The sequence below is a fragment of the Hibiscus syriacus genome, unplaced genomic scaffold (assembly GCF_006381635.1).
Source record: "Hibiscus syriacus cultivar Baekdansim isolate YM2019G1 unplaced genomic scaffold, ASM638163v2 tig00117017_pilon, whole genome shotgun sequence".
In the NCBI taxonomy this organism is placed as follows: Eukaryota; Viridiplantae; Streptophyta; class Magnoliopsida; order Malvales; family Malvaceae; genus Hibiscus; species Hibiscus syriacus.
The window spans coordinates 4,504,754-4,524,786 of record NW_024063526.1 but is presented as its reverse complement, the minus strand read 5'-3'; the positions used below and the strand labels follow the sequence as shown (position 1 = coordinate 4,524,786).

The following is a 20,033-nucleotide window of genomic DNA, read 5'->3' as shown; positions in this document are numbered from 1 at the left end:
TCATTTAAATGTGAAATACATGCAACTAACAAAAATGATCCAAGAAAATTATAATTATTTACTAACCGCAGCACCAATGGCGATAAACAACAACTCAAAGCATCCATCTCTTTCTGTTTTGATATGAGTTACCGACCCAGGATTTTTCAGCTTTAAATTGTGACAATAAGCTGACAGTTGGGCAAACGATGCTTCTGGCGACCCCCTCAACAATTCCAAGGCATAACATTTGGCTCTCCAAGCTTGAGAATATAAGATACTAATATTGAACCGAGCATTCATGTCAGTCATAATTTCATGTCCCCGATATACCCTTCCATTCAAAAGCATTAACTCAGTCAGAAAACCACCCAACACCTTTTTGTTTGTCTGTCTATGGTGAAGAAAAACTTGGGTTCTTGAACATGTATGTTTATCAATAAAAGTCCTAACTTGAAACATTTCACAATCTTTTATCCTTTTTGCAATCATACACCACGTACAATTTTTTTCAGTCATACACCTTGTTTCGAAGCGATCTTTGCTTGATTTGTTAACTCTTAGTTGATAGCCATCTTCCACACATTTCGTATACAAAGCTATCTTCAAGTCTTCCTTTGTATCAAAACAATCATATTTCTTGATACGAATAACTTTTGTGTAACAATCAACTGATATCTTTACCAACTCTTCTTCCGGTATCTGAAGTAATTCTGGCATATTCCAGTTATACTCCCGTGGCATTTTCTTCTTTTTTCTTTCTTCGGGGACTTCTTGTTCTTCTTTTTCTTCTTTAGGGTTATATGAATTACAGAATGTATGTTTAACATGTTCATTCATAGTCGTAACTTTCTCCTCATTATCATCAACAACATCTTCCTCGGCAGCGGCTGTTTCATCATTAAAATTCGGGTATTGACCAATATCAAAATCATTACATGCACGGTCTGTTTCTTCTTCCATCACATCATCAAAATCCGAGTATTGACCAAGATCAAATTTCGGGTATTGACCAAGATCAAATTTCGAATACTGACTAGTACTCACAATTTTTTCTGTTGGCTCATAATCATCTAACTGGTCAATACGAAAACCGAAATTTGGTGCTGAAAGTTGATTGGGATTTGGATTAGGAAAAAGGTTGTGGGTTTTGAGATTGTGTTTGGTATTGGAAATGTGGTGAAACAAAATTTTCTTGGTGATGAAATTGTGGTGGAACCATTAAATTTTGGGTTGAAGAACTTAGTTGATTACTACCCGCTACTGACCCAACTTCACTACTTCTAGGTTCAACAACATACAATGTAACATCATATTCTTGCGAAACACTAATGTAAGAAATGAATCGTTCAACATCTTCATTGTCGGTTAACAAATAAACTTTACCTTTTCTCAGATAAGATAGCCTAAATCCACTTAAAGGCTCTAAATTCAATTTCTTTGCAACACGTAACATTAGAGTTTCATAAGTTAACTTTTTTAATGACAGTTTTAGTTTAAGATTCATGGGTAAAGGCACATATTGTAAAATACCATGAACATTCTCCCATGACCCTACAAAACACAAATCTATCCAAACTTGATCAACATTAGATGATTTTATTCTAAAAATTGTAAATTAATTTACTAAACAAACGAGCTATAAACTAGATATCATCACTAACTTAGAGAAAAACATACCTTTTTTAAGTTGATAGTTGATAATTTGGGAGAGAAATTATTGAAAATTATATAGAAATAAAATTATGTAAAAAAATAGAGATGGGGAAGGATGTCGTTGGATATAGGAACGGATGTCGCCGAAGAGAGTGATAGATGGATATGGAATGAGTTGCGATTTAGGGATTTAGGTTATGAGTTGCTGCTGCTGCATTGTTATATATCCAAAACATTTGTGTTGCGAAACTAAAACCTGTTGCGAATTTGAAATTCAGTTGCGAATTACTTTCGCGTTGCGAATTTGACTATCGCGTTGCGAATTTAGAAAATTGCAATGCGATTTACATATTCCCGTTACAAAATTGGAAACTGGGTTGCGAAATTGGAATTCGCGTTGCGAATTTGTTGGTCATTTTGGCAAATCCAAAAAAAGTTGGTTAAATTCGTATTTATAAGGCATTTTTGGTCATTGAGGTTATTTTCTCGAATAAGAATTCAATACAGGGTAAAGTATACAAATGGTCCCTCGACTATAGGGCAAAAAGGGCATTATTACTTTATTGAGTCTCTTGACTATTTAAAATTACAAAATAGTCACATGACTATTCATAAGTTATACATTGTCATTTTTTGTTAAAAATTGACAGTCCTTTAAGTAGACACTAAATTGTTTATTAATTGGTGTGGGCTTATGAATTGGAACTAAGATAAACCTATAAACCTAGTGTTCGAAAATCTAATTTAATTAGAGATTGATCCATATATATGTAGGAAATATTTAATTAGGGTTCTAATGTAATATAATTTTATTGTCTGAATACTATTTGTAGACTAAGTTTATTTAATGTTAGAAATCTCATTGAATAAGATTTCTTGGTAGTTATTGATTTGTTTTGTGGTATGGAAACAGGTTTATAAACAAAGAGTAGAGTTTCACGTTTAGAATTAAGATGTGAGAAGAGATGTAATTAGAGGTTTATTCGTTATGAGGATTCTTATTTCTACGTGCAAAAAGTATACATTGTGATGTGAGATTTGTTTATTGATTTATATGTGCAAAAGATATAAATTATCGTGAGGGTTCTATAAATTTATTTAGGGACGAAGTAAAAAATTTAAAATATAATATCAAATTTTTAAAAAAATTAATACATAATATTTTTATAGCGATTTAAAGTTTATTTTTTATGTTATATATATATATATATATATAATGGATTTCATTTGACATCCTTTCATATATGTGACTGTCACTTTATCCTGATTTATCCTCCGAGGTCGAAATCCCGCATAGTTATTCAATTAGGGGTTTGGCGATAACCAAGACTAAATTACATCTTTTGTAGGGGACTAAAACTCACACCAAATTTTGATTTTATTATTATTTATAACGTCCAACTCAAATAGTTGTCAATTATTTTTTAATAGTCAGAAGACTCAACAAATTAACACCTTATTGTCGAAGGACCATTTTTATAATTTATCCTTAAATATAGGGGTTCTTTTAATGTTATTTGCAAAAAAAAAATATTTAACTCCTTGATAATATGTGAATCAAGGATGGATACAAATATTTTTGGGGAATAAAAACCTATTTTTAATAAAAATGTATAAATAATATACTTAAAATATATAAGAATTTCAAATTTTTAAGGGGTAAATGCCTTATCTGCTCGGCTCGATCATAATTTTTTGTTAGGGGATGAAGTTATAAAATTTTAGAGGAGAACGAGAACGAAATCAAATTATCAATAGAAAATACACAGAAAATTTAAAATATAAAAAATTTAAAAATTTCAAGAGGACGACTATCCCTTCTATCCATCCTTGATCGTGATGTGAATTAACATTACATTAGCTAAACATGATATTTTGAGGAAAATCATCCCAAATATTGTGTTGATCATTATTAAATTTTGTCTACCGAAAACTATAACAGAGAAACTTGTATAAGAAAACATGCTCTCAAAGGGCATGCGACAATAAAAATCCTAAACTGTGGAGATATCACTTAAACACTTTGTCCTGTCCTAGAAGTTTAATTTGCCATCAAATATTTGATAAAATTGCCAATTAGAGGGTGCAACATTATCAAACTGGATCATTTTTCCGTCACTTGTAGTGACTCGAAACGACAAGCTTTGGCCACTCAAATTCCCTCCGGTCTGCCAATTCACACCCCAATTGCAGCTCATTCACACCCACGATCTGGTCATCGAACCCTTGATTTTAACATCCTTGATATCACCGGCACCACCAACATTGTACAACAACACTAGTGTCCACCAAGGGTTTCCCTTAATCTGGAATTGGATCCCACCTTTCTTGTAGCACAAAACACGTCGATACTTGACCGGGATGATCCCAGCTTTATATATCGCCAGTTTGGTGAACATCGGCATCGAAAGATCAAAGTGCTTCAAAGGCGGATTGCACCAATTTCCTTCCGATTTAGTGTAATTCGGAGGGCAGAAATTGGTTGCAGTCACCTTTATAGAGCCAGCATGTGGATAACACCATTGAGGGTCATTGTGACACTTGATCTCAAAACAAGCTCCGCAAGTGAGGCCGTTGTTGAATAATGCCGTGCTCAGTGCCGTCGTCTCGAGTCCATACCCTTGCTTGAATAGATCTCCATATCCGCAAGCTCCCTCTGCAAAAAACCGAACATGAATCGCTCATAAACAAATTAATGAAGTTAGAAATTTGAATCCGGATATCTTCGATGAATAGTACATGTACTTACGCATTGTTTCACCACCAGTCATATCACCATAAAATGTAGCATGTGCATCGTACCAGTTTGAGTCAATCCTTTGAGTACCCATATGTATATGCCTCTTGGCCTCCATTGATGAAACCGAATGAGCTATGAACATCACAAATGAAAAGAAAACCTTTAGGGCAACCATTGCTGGAAAAAAATTGAATGTATAAGTTAAACAAAAACAATTTTGGATGTAAAACTGAGTCCATCAAGGTATATATAAATACATGCCAGGTAGAGTGATAAAAGGCAAGTAATTTTATGAATTATGAGACTTAAAGTTTTACCCATTTAAGCAAAACCACCATTTTGGTTTTCTAAAACAAAAATAGTGAAAAAGTAATTGGGGAGAACTTAAATGTTGTTTATAATTTTGGGAATAAACAGCACACAAGATTAATTCATTGACTGTATACTGTGATTATGTGGGAAAGCAATTAACTCATTGTGACAAAAAACTGAAAAGTTATTAATTATTTAAATAATACATTTTAAAGGATACATTTTTAAAAACCAAAAGAGATACTTTTAACTAGACAAAGGAGTATTATTTTTAAGAACCCTAAGTCTTTTTTTTAAATCCAAAAAACAAACAAGTCCCTAAATTTTTTCATTCCAATCCTTCTCACAGTCACCATCAACGTCGTCAACCGACCAAAATCCCGATGACATCGATAAGTTGAAACCTCAACGATGTCGACCAGTAAAACAAGAACTCTTGCGTTCAAGTCACCCTTGTTCTCGTTGTGCTTAAAGCTTATTCACCCTTGCGTTCAAGTATCTTTGGTTACCCTTGGGTATTTGCATTCAAGCATCGATATGAATCATTGGATATTAGGGATTAGGTATTTGAGGCACCAAGCCTATTCACTAATGTGATCAATGGTGATTATTATTAGGATTTAGGGTTTGGGTATTTAGGAGTTAATAATTTAGGAGATTAAGACGATGACAAAGGCAATGATCAATTAGTGGGTGGTCGAAGACTGTGGCTGTAGACGGTTGGAGGCGGTATTAGATGTTTAGACTTAAGGATTTTAAGATTTTAAAGAAAATTATAGTTTTTTAAATAATATTTTTTAAGGTTTTAAAATAAAATTAAAAATTATAATTGTGACATGTGTCTGATAACGATTTTTTAACAGTCATAATATAATAGACACCTAAAATGGTAACATTGAAAACGTTATACATCTACCTTAAGCGAAAAATATTTTAGACACCTAAAGTGAACAAAATGTATAATTTAAACACTTATATTTTCATTAAATTTTTTGAGGACAAAGATTCTATATAAATTCATTTAAAACTTAATAATAATTAGAATTAATGTAATGCCCTAAATATCGAGCTAGTAGTTTTAGATTTATCCAAGTGAGCTATGGATGTTATAGTAGGCTTTCATGAAGACTGGGCCGAGTTTGGGCTTGGGTTGGCTAGGTTTATGGCCATATGGACATAAATAGTGTTTTTTTTTAATTTAAAGCAACATAGGAAGAACCTAGGAGGCAAAAAACTCATTGTTTAAAAAAAAGGTAGATTCCCATTCAATTCTTATGATGTTAATGAGGGAAAATGATAAATTATCTTCCTCATTTTCTTCAACATTTATCTTCTTCTTCCCCTCCTTGCCTTCTTTTTCCTATTGTGAGTTGCCAAAGGTGAGAACTTTGTTATCTCACAACGCTAGGCTGAATTTTTTAAGGTAAGAACTACAATATCCTCCCTTAAAGCTTCCTTTTAAATTCACAATCTCAAGGTTTGGCTATAGTAGCCATGGTGAGGGTTTAAAGGGATTTTGGGTTATAGGCCTCAAGGTTATTCCCGATCCATTTTTAAGGTTTAAAAATCATGTTTCTACTTCATTAAAAGTCTTAAACGAGTTGATAACTCTTTTGTTTTTGCTTGTGTTCAGTGAACGAAGTTGGAGAGAGCTCAAAGGAAAAGAGAAACTTGTTACTTGGTAAGCTTGAGGTGGTTTTCCAACTGCTAGGATCAAGGTAACACTCATCTAACTCTTTTAAAACACTAGGTATTATTTTCTTGCTTGTATGAGTGCATGAAGAACAATGGGTATATTTTTATTCTTGAGAGAAATAAAGCGTTTTGATGTTACTCATGCTTGAAAATGACATATTATGATCCCCTTAAACTCTCATAAGCTTTAAATAACGTTTAAGGGCCTTGGAAGGCCTTTCGGTAGGAGTTGAGATGACTTGTATATAAAAAATAGAGTTTTTTGAGTTTGAGGTATCGATATTAGATGAACAATACATATATTATTTGTTTTAAAGGTCAAAATCATGGGATTTTGGTAAGGTACTATTGTTACCTTGTTCATAGGGTATCTTTATTATTCTTGGAGATTCTATACCAAAGTCATATTATCAACACTAGAGGTTGGTTTCAAATTCTATAATGCAAAATTGGTATTGATATTGGGGCAATATTGATACCTCTAAAGGGTAGTATGGATACCTTAGGAAAGAGTATGTGTACTTGATAGAATTTTCTAAACATCAAATCCAAATTTGATACTGGTACCCAAAGGGTATCGATCCTTCGATCCTTAAGAGAGAAGTATCGATACTCCATACAAGATTTTCGATGCTATAAGTAATTGTTAAAACATCGAATGTGACTTAAGTACTGATACTTGGGGTAGTATCAATACCATAAAGAATTAGTATCGATGCCATAAAGAAGTAGTATCAATACTACGAGGTTGAGTATAAGTACCATCATGATAAAAAAGAGCTAGAAGTCTATTTTGGCTTGCGGGTTCAAGTGTAGGGCCTAAAGGTTGGCAACACTAATTATAAAGTATTGTAAGTAAGAATATTGATTAATTATGTGATAAGTATAAGAACATTATGAGGTAATATTCCGTAAGACTTATGTCTTTGTTTGACACTTGGATAACTATGAGGGCACCTGAGCTACTTATTCGTATAACGATTATCTAATATATATTTATGAGAAATATCCATTTATATTCTTAAATGCTGAGGCACTTATCAATACTAATGAACTTCTGTATTAGTGTTGAGGCACTTTAGTACTAGTGTTAAGGTATTTTATTCGTACTTCAGCATTGCCGTGAGATTTTGTAACTTAATTACCCCTGATGCTTGATATGATATATACTTGATGCATTTTTTCATATAGTAGAGTAGATCATGTAGTATATTAGAGTTATTTGTGTGGCATTGAGCTTGTAAGCTCAACATTTTTTTTGTTCGTAGGTTTTTAGGGGCCAATTCGAGGAGCTTATCGCCAAATTAAGAAAGTCCAAAGTTATTTGTGTGGCATTGGTTTTAAGGAAGTCTACGAGCTTTAGAGTATGTCTCAATTATTTTAGATGGAATGTATTTCTTAGACCTTATGTGTAATTGAGTTGTAACTCTTTTTTTACTAAACTTGAATGTTATGTTTCCAGCTATGGATATTTATCATTATATGAGAAATGATCTCGAAAAAAGATGGTTAGACACTTTGGTGGTTCCATGTAATATTCAAATCCTTCAGATTTTGGGTCAGATTGGATTTGAGTGTTACATTTTGAAGCATCAGAACATCATGTTCAATTTTTTCTAGGACTCGCAGGTTATAGTTAATAAATGTTAATGTGTACATGCATCTAGAGTGTCAAGAGTACTTAAATATCTAGAATGAAAATAGTGACTCCTCTATTTTCCTTGAATTTCTTAGGATATGGAAAATAATCCCCCTTTTAGTTACGAGGGTTGTGATTAGAGTCTAGTCTTACTCATCGAGGACACTGGCGATGAGTTTTTCCCAAACTTGAGGGCATGGGCATCCTAGGGGATGTATGAATTGATGAGGTCGCCTTCTTTGGAAACCCCATGTATTCTCTTAGGCACATAGTTAAAGTCATTCCGATATAACTTGCTACATCCGTACAACTTGTCCTGTAACACCCATTTCCTATATGCATTTTCGTACACAAGTCACATATGTCACATGACTTTTAGAAACATTTACTTATTTGTAAAACTCATAAAAATTTGTTTCTAAATTTTAAAACAAAACATTTTTAATGTAAGATAAAAGATTCGCTGTAAACTTTTACAAAGTTCTAACTTAAATACATTCCAGAGCAATTTTCTTAACTTCAATTACATGCCAGCAAATTTTTAAAATAAACATGAGTGTTCTATTGTTACTGACGAGTCAACCTTAGATTGATGATAGTTGCTGTTGTTGTTGTACTCCTTACTTGGCTAGTCTTTGATTTTACCTACGCGTGAAATCAACACACGTTAAGTATTTACTTAGTGAGGCATAATACTGTAATTGAACTACAATTCATATATAAGCATATCATGACTATCAAAGTCCAAAATAATTCATATATTTCATGAGAATCATTTAAAACCTTTTCAGTTAAACCAGAAGTGGCACCGTTATGCATTTAAGTTTCATTTGTGGCACATTTCTGCCAAAATACACCATTATACATTTTCATTTATGGAACATTTATGCCAATAATTCACCACTATGTAGTTTCATTTATGGTGCATTTTATGGCACATTTCTACCAATAATGCACCATTATGAATTTTCATTTATGACACCTTTCTGTCAATAATGCACCATTATTTATTTTCATTTATTCTTTCATTTTAGAGCATTTCATACTCAAAAATTTATTCATAATATCATTTACATACACATAATGAAAGTATATTAAATATAGTAAAACATACCTTAAATCAAAACATTCTAAGTTGACTCATTGTGAGTCTTCCTCATCTCATATAATTACAATAAATGCACTCACCTGATAAGCCTCACTAATAAGCTGTAGTGATGTCCAACTATTCGACAACTTTATCTTTGCCCTTTTTTCTTGCTAGACTCAGGAGTTTTATTATGATCTACACAAGCATCCATTAAAGACACATACCATACCAATGTTAGTATATTCCCTAACATTTATACTTTAATAATACTTAAAAGTACTATTATTTTCAATTTCTATTACAATTTCAGCCTATCTTACAATTCCAGACTCAATAGTATCGGTACTCCTACCATGGTATCGATACTTCTATACTATGGTACCGGTACTCCCTTTCAGTATCGATACCATTTATGCATTCTGGAATCCATGGTATCTGTATCTTTCTCTTAGTATCGATACCCACATTAGTATCGATACTAATTGCATCAGTATTGATATTGTTCATCATAATTCTTTAAATTTAAACTTATAGTATCAGTAATGTTCTTCTAGTACCGATACCCCTATCCAGATTTTCCATTTTTCAGCTTGATTTTCACCAAATTTTCATTTAATTCTCTTATTTTTACCTTAAACAATACCCTTAAACTTAACATAACTTAACCCAACTAAATTCCCTCCATTTAGCTTCTTATAACATCCAAATTTTATAAAGAACATCTCAAACAAAAAAATCATACTACTTTTTCTAGCATGTTTTTATTCACATCCAAGGCTTCTAATCTCTTAGTTACTTCTTTGACAAGTCAAATGTACTAGTAAACCTCAATAAAACTCATACATCAACATATCATTCAAAAACTCATTTTCTTCATTCACAAATAAATCATCCATCTCTTAGTTTTAATCCTATTTAACAATTCCTTAAGCCTCTACAACACTCAATGTTTCAAGAACAAACCAAAAAATGAATGGAAAAGCTAGCTAGATGAAACCTTACCTTTGGCTATCGAGAATAACACTATCACGGGAAATAAGGAGAGAAGATAGCTTAGAGTATTTTTCAACTTTCTCCTTTTCCCCTTTTCCCCTTTTCTTTAATATCCTAATTTAAAGTAAATTTAAATCTATTTCCATCTAAAGGACCAAAATACCCCTTTCATTATTCCATTATTACTAACTGGTCTTAAACATAAATGTCTAAATCATTTTCTTATACTTTACCATTTATTCAATTTGGGGTATTACAATATAGTCATTGATATGATATTTGGGGTATTACAATTTTCCCTCTTAAGAAAATTCATCTTCAAATATAAAGAAGTACCTGATATGAAGAGGTGTGGAAACTACTTCCTTATGTCCTTCTCTTTTTCCTAAGTAGCTTCTTCTACTTTTAGGGTTTTCCAAAGTGCTTTAACTAGAGGAATCTTCTTCTTACGCAGTTCTTTACTTTCTCGAGCCAAGATTCATACTGGTTCTTCCTCATAAGTTAAATCTGGTCGGTTCTCTATTTCCTCTGGTATGATAATATGTTATGTATATGATCGGTACCTTTTGAGCATCGACACATGAAAGACATTGTAGATTTAATCCATATTCGAAGGCAAACCTAGCTGATAAGCTACTGGTCTGACCCTTTTCAAAATCTCATAAGGTGCAATGAATCTCTGACTCAGCTTTTCTTTTCGTCCAAACCATAATACTTTCTTCCAAGGTGACACTTTCAGAAATACCTTGTCTCCCACTTGAAATTCAATTTCTTTTCTTTTCAAATATGCATAAGACTTTTGTCAATCAGAGGCTATCTTTAGATTATCTTGGATAACTTTCACTTTCTCTTCCATTTCTTTAATCAAATATGTTCCAACTAGGTCTCGATCTTTTAGTTTAAACTAATTTAATGAGTTCTGCACTTCTTCCCATACAAAGCTTCATATGGGGCCATCTTAATACTCGATTGGTAACTGTTATTATAAGTAAATTATGATAAAGGCAAATATATTTCCCAATATCCTTTAAACTCAATTACACATGCCCTTATCATATCCTTTAATATTTGATTCATTCTGACAGCCCATCTATTTGAGGATGAAAAGCTCAGCTGAAATTTAAACGAGTACCCAATGCCTTATATAAGGAATTCCAAAATCTTGAAGTAAACCTTAGGTCTCGTTCGGACACTATCGATATAGGCACTCTATGCAGCTGAACTATTTCTTTTATATATAATTCCGTATATTTATCAATCGAGTAATCTACCCGAACTGAATAAAGTGAGCTGTCTTGGTCAATCTTTCTACAATTACCCATATCGAGTTCTTTTTACTTAGTAACAAAGGTAGCCTCGAAACAAAATCCATTGTAACTCATTCCCACTTCCACTCAGGAATGGATACTGATTGTAATAATCTATATGACACTTGATGTTCAGCTTTCACTTGTTGACATGTCAAGCATTTCACAACAAACTCTGATACAACTCTTTTCATGCTATGCCGCCAATAACGACTCTTTAAATCCTAATACATTTTATCCCCACCTGGGTGCATCGTCAAAGGAAATAATGTGCCTTGGAAAGAATATATTTATTTAATTCCTCATTATCGAGAATGCAAAGTCTTTCATGATAATATAAACATCTATCAGCCCTCATTTCGAGGTCTTTGACCTCTTTTTTTTCTACTTGCGCCATTCATGCCAAACAATTCTCATATCGACCTTGCAGCTTTTTGACCAAATCCAAAAGCATCAGATTTAACTTAATTTCAGTAGTCAAGCCACTATCTTTCTTTAAAGACACCCGCGCATCCAAATCCCATAAAGCGAAAAAAGTCTTTCGGCTAAGTACATTCGTTACCACATTAGCCTTTCTGGGATGATAATCAATGATTAAATTAAAGTCTTTTAAAAGCTCGATCCATCTTCTCTGTCTCAAATTCAACTCTTTTTGAGTCAGCAAGTACTTTAGACTCTTTTTATCCGTATAAATATGGCACCGCTCACCATACAGATAATGACGCCAAATTTTCAAGACAAACACGACCACTGCCAATTCGAAATCGTGTGTCGGGTAATTTTTCTCTTGATTCTTCAACTGTCTTAAGGCATAAGATACAACTTTTCCATCTTGCATGAGTACACATCCCAACCCATTATGAGATGAATCACTAAAGACTACATAGTTTCTACCCGACTAAGGTTGTACGAGCACTAGGGCCTATATTACTATTCTCTTTAACATTTGAAAACTTTCTTGGCATTTCTCCTTCCAAAAAAAGGCATATATTTCCGTAATAACTTAGTTAGTGGGTAAAGCTAACATTAAGAAATTATTCATGAACCGTCTATAATAACCAGTAATCCCCAAGAAACTCTGAACTTATGGGACATTCTTTGGGGGTTGCCAATCCATTATAGCTTGAATCATTTTGGGATCTACTCTTATACCTTTTACGGGTACTATATGACCAATGAAAGCAATCTCAGCTAACCAAAATTTTCACTTGGACAATTTGAGATACAACTTCTTCTCTGGAAGTGTCTAAAGAACCACTCAAAGATGAGCATTATGTTTCTCTCTTGACTTGGATTACACCAAAATATCATATATAAAGACTACCACAAATAGATCCAAGTAAGGTTGGAATACTCAGTTCATCAAGTCCATAAATGTTGCAGGAGCATTAGTCAATCCAAATGGCATCACCACAAACTCGTGGTGTCCATACCGAGTCCAAAAGGTTGTCTTTGAAATATCATCCTCTTTTATCTTTAATTGATGGTATCCTGACTTCATGTCTATCTTAGAGAAAACTGCTGCACCTTTCAGTTGATTGAACATATCATCAATCCTCAAAAGAGGATACTTATTCTTTATCGTTACTTTATTTAACTGACGGTAGTCAATACATAATCGCATAAACCCGTCATTCTTGTTCACAAACAGAACATGTGCTCCCCAAGGAGAAACATTAGGTCTCACAAATCCCTTATCGAATAACTCTTGCAATTGGGCTTTCAATTCTGTTAACTCCAATGGAGCCATTCGATATGGAGCCATAGAAATAGGTTCGGTACCCGGGTAAACCTCAATCTTGAATTCCACCTCACGATATAGAGGTAATCCAGATAACTCATCTGGAAATATATCCAAAAATTCCCTAACCATGGGGATATCAACTACTCTCATTTTCGATACTCGATTGTTTATCACATTAGCTAGGAAATCTATACACCATTTTGACATCATATTCCTTACAGTCATGGCTGATATCACATTGGATGGTGATTTCGTTTTTTCACCGATCACTACGATTTCTGAGCCTTCTGCATCTTTTAGAAATAATCGCTCCTTACGAAAATCGACCCATCCATGATTTGGAGACAACCAATCCGTGCCCAAAATGATTTCAAACTCCTTGAAAGGCAACTCCATTAAGTTTGCCAAAAACACAATCCCTTGAATCTTTATAGGGTATTTTCTACATACCTGAGTTACTCTCACACTGTAACCCATAGGGTTTACCGCTATCATCTCACTAATATTTGGTTATAAAGGGATTCTTCTAGCTCTAACCAACTTTGTACAAATGTATGAGTGTGTAGAACCAAGGTCAACTAAAACAAATAAAGGCTCACAAAAAGATGGAATGTACCTATTATGATCTCTGCGTCATCTCGATCCTCATTGGTCTTAATGTTGTAAATTGTGGTGACTCCCCGAGTCTTTTGTCGTTGCATTGATTTAGATTTTCCCCGAGATCTACCCCTTCCTCTACTTCTATTAGAGGCTGCCACAAATCTTTCAGATTACGCTGAATTGTCCCTAGATTTCTTAGGACAGTTTCGGGCAAAGTGACCAGTCTCGCCACATTGAAACAAGCTCCACTGAGAAGTCTGCATACTCAACAGTGCAATTTACCACATGTTTGACATAGAGTCCTTTCCCCAAATGCTCTACCCGATTTTATAGCAAAAGATTAGGATTGTTTAGTTTTCTATGAAGCTGTAGCAGAACCGTCTCTGTCAGTATATCAGGAACTCAAGCCCTTGCCTCTCTTAACATGATTGGGAGTTGAAGGCATTCCAACTCTTTCCCCATTTACAAACTATATTCGCTATTGGGTCTCATCTTGAGCTCTTTCAATAGCCTTGGCTCAGTTTATGACTTCTTGCAAACTAGGCAAGTTCAAACCCAACATCATCTCTTTCAACTTTGGCCTCAAACCTTCAATGAACCAATCACGTCGAGCCTTGTCATTAGGAACTACTTCTATAGAAAAACGGCTTAGCTTATTGTACTCAACCTCATACTCATGTATGACTCAATCACCTTCTTTCAAATTAAGGAACTTTAGCAGCATTTCTCATCTAAACTACTCACCCACATACTTTTTCTTGAATTCATCCAGGAAAAATTGCCAGGTCACTTGTTTCGGTGGGGCATACATCTTAGTATTTGACCACTATACTCGAGATGATTCTCTAAGTAAAGATAAAACTCCACTCATCTTTTCTGAATACTTTCAAGCATTACCATAACATCATTAAGCCATAAGTCAGCCTCCATAGGACCCTCATCCTCTTCTCCCGAAACTCTAGAGCTCCCAAACTCTTAAGCTCTTTTGGGATCAACATCCTCAGTGCTAGAGGAGCAGGGGGAGTTGGAGAAGGTTGAAATTGAGTTAATATGGCGTCAAGAGCTTGCATAAAAGCTCCAAAATTAGGCACTGACATCCCCAGATGTGCAGGCGCACTAGCATTTTCAGATGGAATCAACTGTTCACTATTAGCCTTGTAACATTCACTACCGGTTCCTTCTCTAATTTATTGTTCTCCCACTCTTCGCGAGTTTGAAAATTCCGGCATCTATTAGGACATACATAATAATAACACTACAGTTAGTAAGGAGTGTCATCAGCCACACTCTAATGACACCATATCAGTAACTTTGAAAATCTTAATTGCATGTAATCCCTTTTCCTAATGTCAAATAAAATCAGTTTCGATTGAGAATCGCTAAACCTGTAGCTCTGATACTAATAAATATAACACTCATTTCCTGTATACTCTTTCATATACAAGTCACAGATGTCACATGTCTTTTAGAAACATTTACTTATTTGTAAAACATAAAATTTTGTTTCAAAATTTTAAAACAAAACATTTTTAATGCAAGGCAAAACATTCGTTGTAAACTAATACAAAGTTATAACTTAAGTACATTCCAGAGTATTTTTCTTAACTTCAATTACACGACAGTAAATTTTTAAAATAAACATGATTGTCCTACTATTACTGACGAGTCAATCTTAGATTGATGATAGATGTTACTGCTATTGCATTCCTTACTCGGCTTGACTTTGCTTTTACCTATGCGTGAAATCAACACACGTTAAGTATTTACTTAGTGAGGCATAATATTGTAATTAAACTACAATTCATACAAAAACAGTTCATGGATATCAAAATCTGAAATAATTTATATATTTTACGAGAATCATTTAAAACCTTTTCATTTAAACCAGGAGTGGCACCTTTCTGCCAAAATACACTGTTATGCATTTAAGTTTCATTTGTGGCACCTTTCTGCCAAAATGCACCTTTATGGATTTTCATTTATGGCACTTTTCTACCAATAATGCATTGTTATGAATTTTTTATTTATGGCACCTTTCAGTCAATAATGCACCGTTATGTATTTTCATTTATTCATTCATTTTAGAACAGTTCATACTCTAAAACTTATTCATAATATCATTTCCATTACACATAATGAAAGTATATTAAATATTGTAAAACATACATTAAATCAAAACATTCTAAGTTGACTCATTGTGAGTCTTACTCATCTTATATAAATACAATAAATGCACTCACCTGATAAGCCTTGCTAATAAGCTGTAGTGATGTCCAACTATTCGATAACTTTATCTTTGCTCTTTTTCTTGCTAGACTCAGAAGCTTGGTTATGATCTACACAAGCATCCATTAAAGACACATACCATACCAATGTTAGTATATTCCCTAACATTTATACTTTAATAATACTCAAAAGTACTATTATTTTCAATTTCTATTACAATTTCATCCTATCTTACAATTCCAAGCTCAATTGTATCGGTACTCCTACCATAGTATCGATACTTCTATACTATGGTGCTGATACTCCCTTTCAGTATCGATACCATTTCTACATTCTAGAATCCATGGTATTGATACCTTTCTCTTAGTATCGATATCCACATTAGTATCAATACTAATTAAATTAGTATCGATAATGTTCATCGTAATTCTTCAAATTTAAACCTATAGTATCGGTACTGTTCTTCCAGTACCGATACCCATACCCATATTTTCCATTTTTTTAGCTCATTTTCACCAATTTTTCATTTAATTCTCTTACTTTTACCTTAAACAATACCCTTAAACTAACATCACTTAACTCAACTAAATTTCCTCCATTTAACTTCTTATAACATCCAAATTTTCTAAAGAATATTTCAAACAAAAAAATCATACTACTTTTTCCAACATGTTTTTAATCACATCCAAGGCTTCTAATATCTTAATTATTTCTTTGAAAAGTCAAATATACTAGTAAACCTCAATAAAAACTCATATATCAACATATCATTCAAAAACCCATTTTCTTCAATCTCAAATAAATCATCCTTCTCTTAGTTTTAATCATATTAAACCACTCTTTAAGCCTCAGTAACACTCAATGTTTCAAGAACAAACCAAAAACGAAAGGAAAAGCTAGTTAGATGAAACCTTACCTTTGGCTATGGAGGAGAGCACTGTCACGGGAAAGGAGGAGAGCACTATCACGGGAAAGAAGAAGAGAAGATAGCTTAGTGTATTTTTCAACTTCCCCTTTTCCTCTTTTCGTTAATACCCTAATTTAAAATAAATTTTAAATCCAATTCCCTCTAAAGGACCAAAATACTCCTTTTATTCTTTCATTATTACTAATTGGTTTTAAACACAAATTTCTAAATCATTTTCTTATACTTTACTATTTATTTAATTTAATCCTCCAAATTTTTAAATCTTTTCAATATAGTCAATGACATGATATTTGGAGTATTACATGTTCACCACCAGTAGCACCTTAGGAGTCGCTGGTAGAGAGACTTTTTTTGTATAAGACCACTAACTTTTTGGGTTCATGGGATAATGATCCTATCACTACACACTAATGGCTCAGTGAGACCCTATGCACCCTCTGATAGCTACACCTTACCCATGAGAATAATCTTAATTGTGTTATCTCCTTACTAAAGAATGATGTCATTGATTGGTGGATGACAATTAAGTTTTTTGTTGAAGCTTAAGAGGTCGATTTGGGAGTACTTCTTAGCTGTGTTAGATAGAAGTACATTGATGAGGCCCATATAGATTATTTGAGGGACCAATTTATGCATCTAGTTCAAGGTGATCGATCTGTGATTTAGTATGAGTGCAAATTTATTCGTATGAGCTACTATGTCGTATAGCTTCTAGTAACTAATGATCTTTGTTATCTGAGGTTGAGAGAATGACTGAATGTAGATATCTTCACCCACTTGGTAGCCGACTCCTCTGGATCTTTGCTGAGCTGACTCGCTAGCCAAGGCGCTTGGGAGAGTTCAGGACATGAAGGTACGTTTGATGGGTAGCTTTGAAGGGAAGAACCAAAGGGCATTGGATTCCATTAGACCCTCCTAGACTTCGGCGAAGAGGGCCAAGGATTCTCGAGGAGTGAGGTGGTCCCTACCACCTTTTTCCAAGAGGTTGGGGAAGAATTTAAGATGTCAACAGGGGTCAGAGTCCCATAAGAGGCCTTTGACTTCAACCACTATGGAAACCATCGAAGGATCGACTAGAGGTTCGTAAACTTTCTTGTGTGCGAACTGTGCCAAGTTGCACACGAGGGAGTGTTACCATGTTTCTAAATCATGCTTTGGAAATGGCTCACTGGAACACTTTATCAGAGATTATCCTGAGGTAGGGAGTGTTACACCACCAGCTGTTTAAAGATTTGTCAGAATGTTTAGAGGGGCCGAGGATCTTTTAAGATGATGGTAGTTTTGTGTTAGGGCAACCGAGTAAGGCACCGCCAGATCAACAATTGGACCTGAGGCTAGGGTCACCTTGAGAAAATATGCGGTGAGGGCCTAGGAGGAATGTGAGCCAATCGATATCATATAATGTATTTTTACTATTTTGATACTGTTGCTACTTTAATAGAATCGAGGTCCATATATTCCTATATTTCTTATGAGTTATCCCAAGAGAGGGGTATTCTAGTCGAGGACCTTAAGGTTATGGTTAGAGTTTTGAGTTCGTCAAAGCTAGATGTTTTGGTAAACAAGATCCACCATAGGTATTCGGTTGAGGTTTAGGGGTCAAATCCAATTGACCTAATGAAGCTGTTGTTTCAAGAGTTCGACATAATCCTAGGGATGAATTGGTTGTCAAAGCACAATGCAAGTCTGAGGTACAAAGTTAGGAAACTTAAACTTAGGAAGAAATATGATACTAAACTCGTAATGACTGACGAGGGAATTAGTTTTGCCTGAAACATTATTTTTGCCTTAGTGGTTCAAAGATTGATTATTTGGGGTTGTGAGGCTGATGAGTGTTCAGAATCATTAATATTTGCTCGTTAATTTTTGATCTTATGGATTTATTGTTGCTGATTTGGTTATGTTATGTTTATTTTTTGTGAAGGGCCTTACTTTCCAGAATTAGTGATAAAACGGACGCATTCTGTATTTTTTTATTAATTGGTCACGACTCTGGGCACGACACAGTCTGACGTGGCATTTTCTAGAAGGTCTAGTCAGCGGCAGTTTCTAGAAGATCTACTCAACGCGCCTTCTGGAAGATGGATGAGTAGAGTTGTATTAGGAGACTTGTTTAAAGTTTGAATTTAGGAAAAAATAATTATCTTTAGGATTATTTTATTTTATTTTCTTTGTTTATCCTTAGGCTTTGAGAGGCTATAAATACCCTATTGGGGTAAGCCTAAACACAACATCTCAGATTACAATCTTCTTATTCTTTCTAGTTTTATTAAAGCTTTCTCTTTATTTTATTTTTCAAGTTTTTCAGTTTTAACTTTTATTTTCAACTTGTTTTTTAAATATACTAAGTATGACTTTTGTCATGCTTAGCTAATTTTTTCATAAGCCGAGAGCTGAAGCGATGAATCAATTCCAATGGGAGAATTGAAACAGGCCTCTAATATCTTCGGAATAACTCTCTCAATCTCTGCGCTTATTTTTCAAAATCAGAACAGTTTTCAAAATCAAAGATAGACTTTGGTCTATATTGTTGTTGCAATTAAACGTGTGGGTGGAAGATTTGGCTTATAGAAAGCACATTCGACTTCCTGGGAACACACTTAGCGAGATAGCTTCATCAAGAGGGAATTGAGATCGAAATTGATGGTTATAGAAGTAACAATCCGAATCGATCGCCACGAACTTAAACGGTAATTGATCTACGACAATTTATGTTGATTTGATCTGTTTCTGAAGCCGTAATCAAATATTGCCTTGGGTATTCGGTATACAAAATAGAGTCATGGGGATTACCCTTGTAGACAAAGTAACAGACTTGAATCTCGAAGGGAAAATCTAATTCAATGATCTAAAGGAAATTGAGTCAAAGCGAAGCTTGAGGCTGTTTTTACCACATTTATTTTCAACGTTTAATTCTTGAATTTTTTTATTCTTATTTTAAAGAACTTTTTACTGTTCAATATATTTTTACCAACCCCCCATTTTACTACTTATCTCCTAGTAAAATCATTCAAACATAAATTTATAATTTTCTAAGCCAATATGAAATCAACCTTTACTTCTCTATACTACATGTTTCCTTTATTTATTAATTAAGAAGAAGGATTTTTATTTTGACATCGAA

At 33.8% G+C, this 20,033-nt stretch overlaps 1 pseudogene; it reads right to left on the bottom strand.

Annotated features, from left to right (window-relative positions):
* Positions 1–3,668: 3,668 nt before the first annotated feature.
* Positions 3,669–4,550, bottom strand: LOC120195725 (annotated as a pseudogene).
* Positions 4,551–20,033: the final 15,483 nt, after the last annotated feature.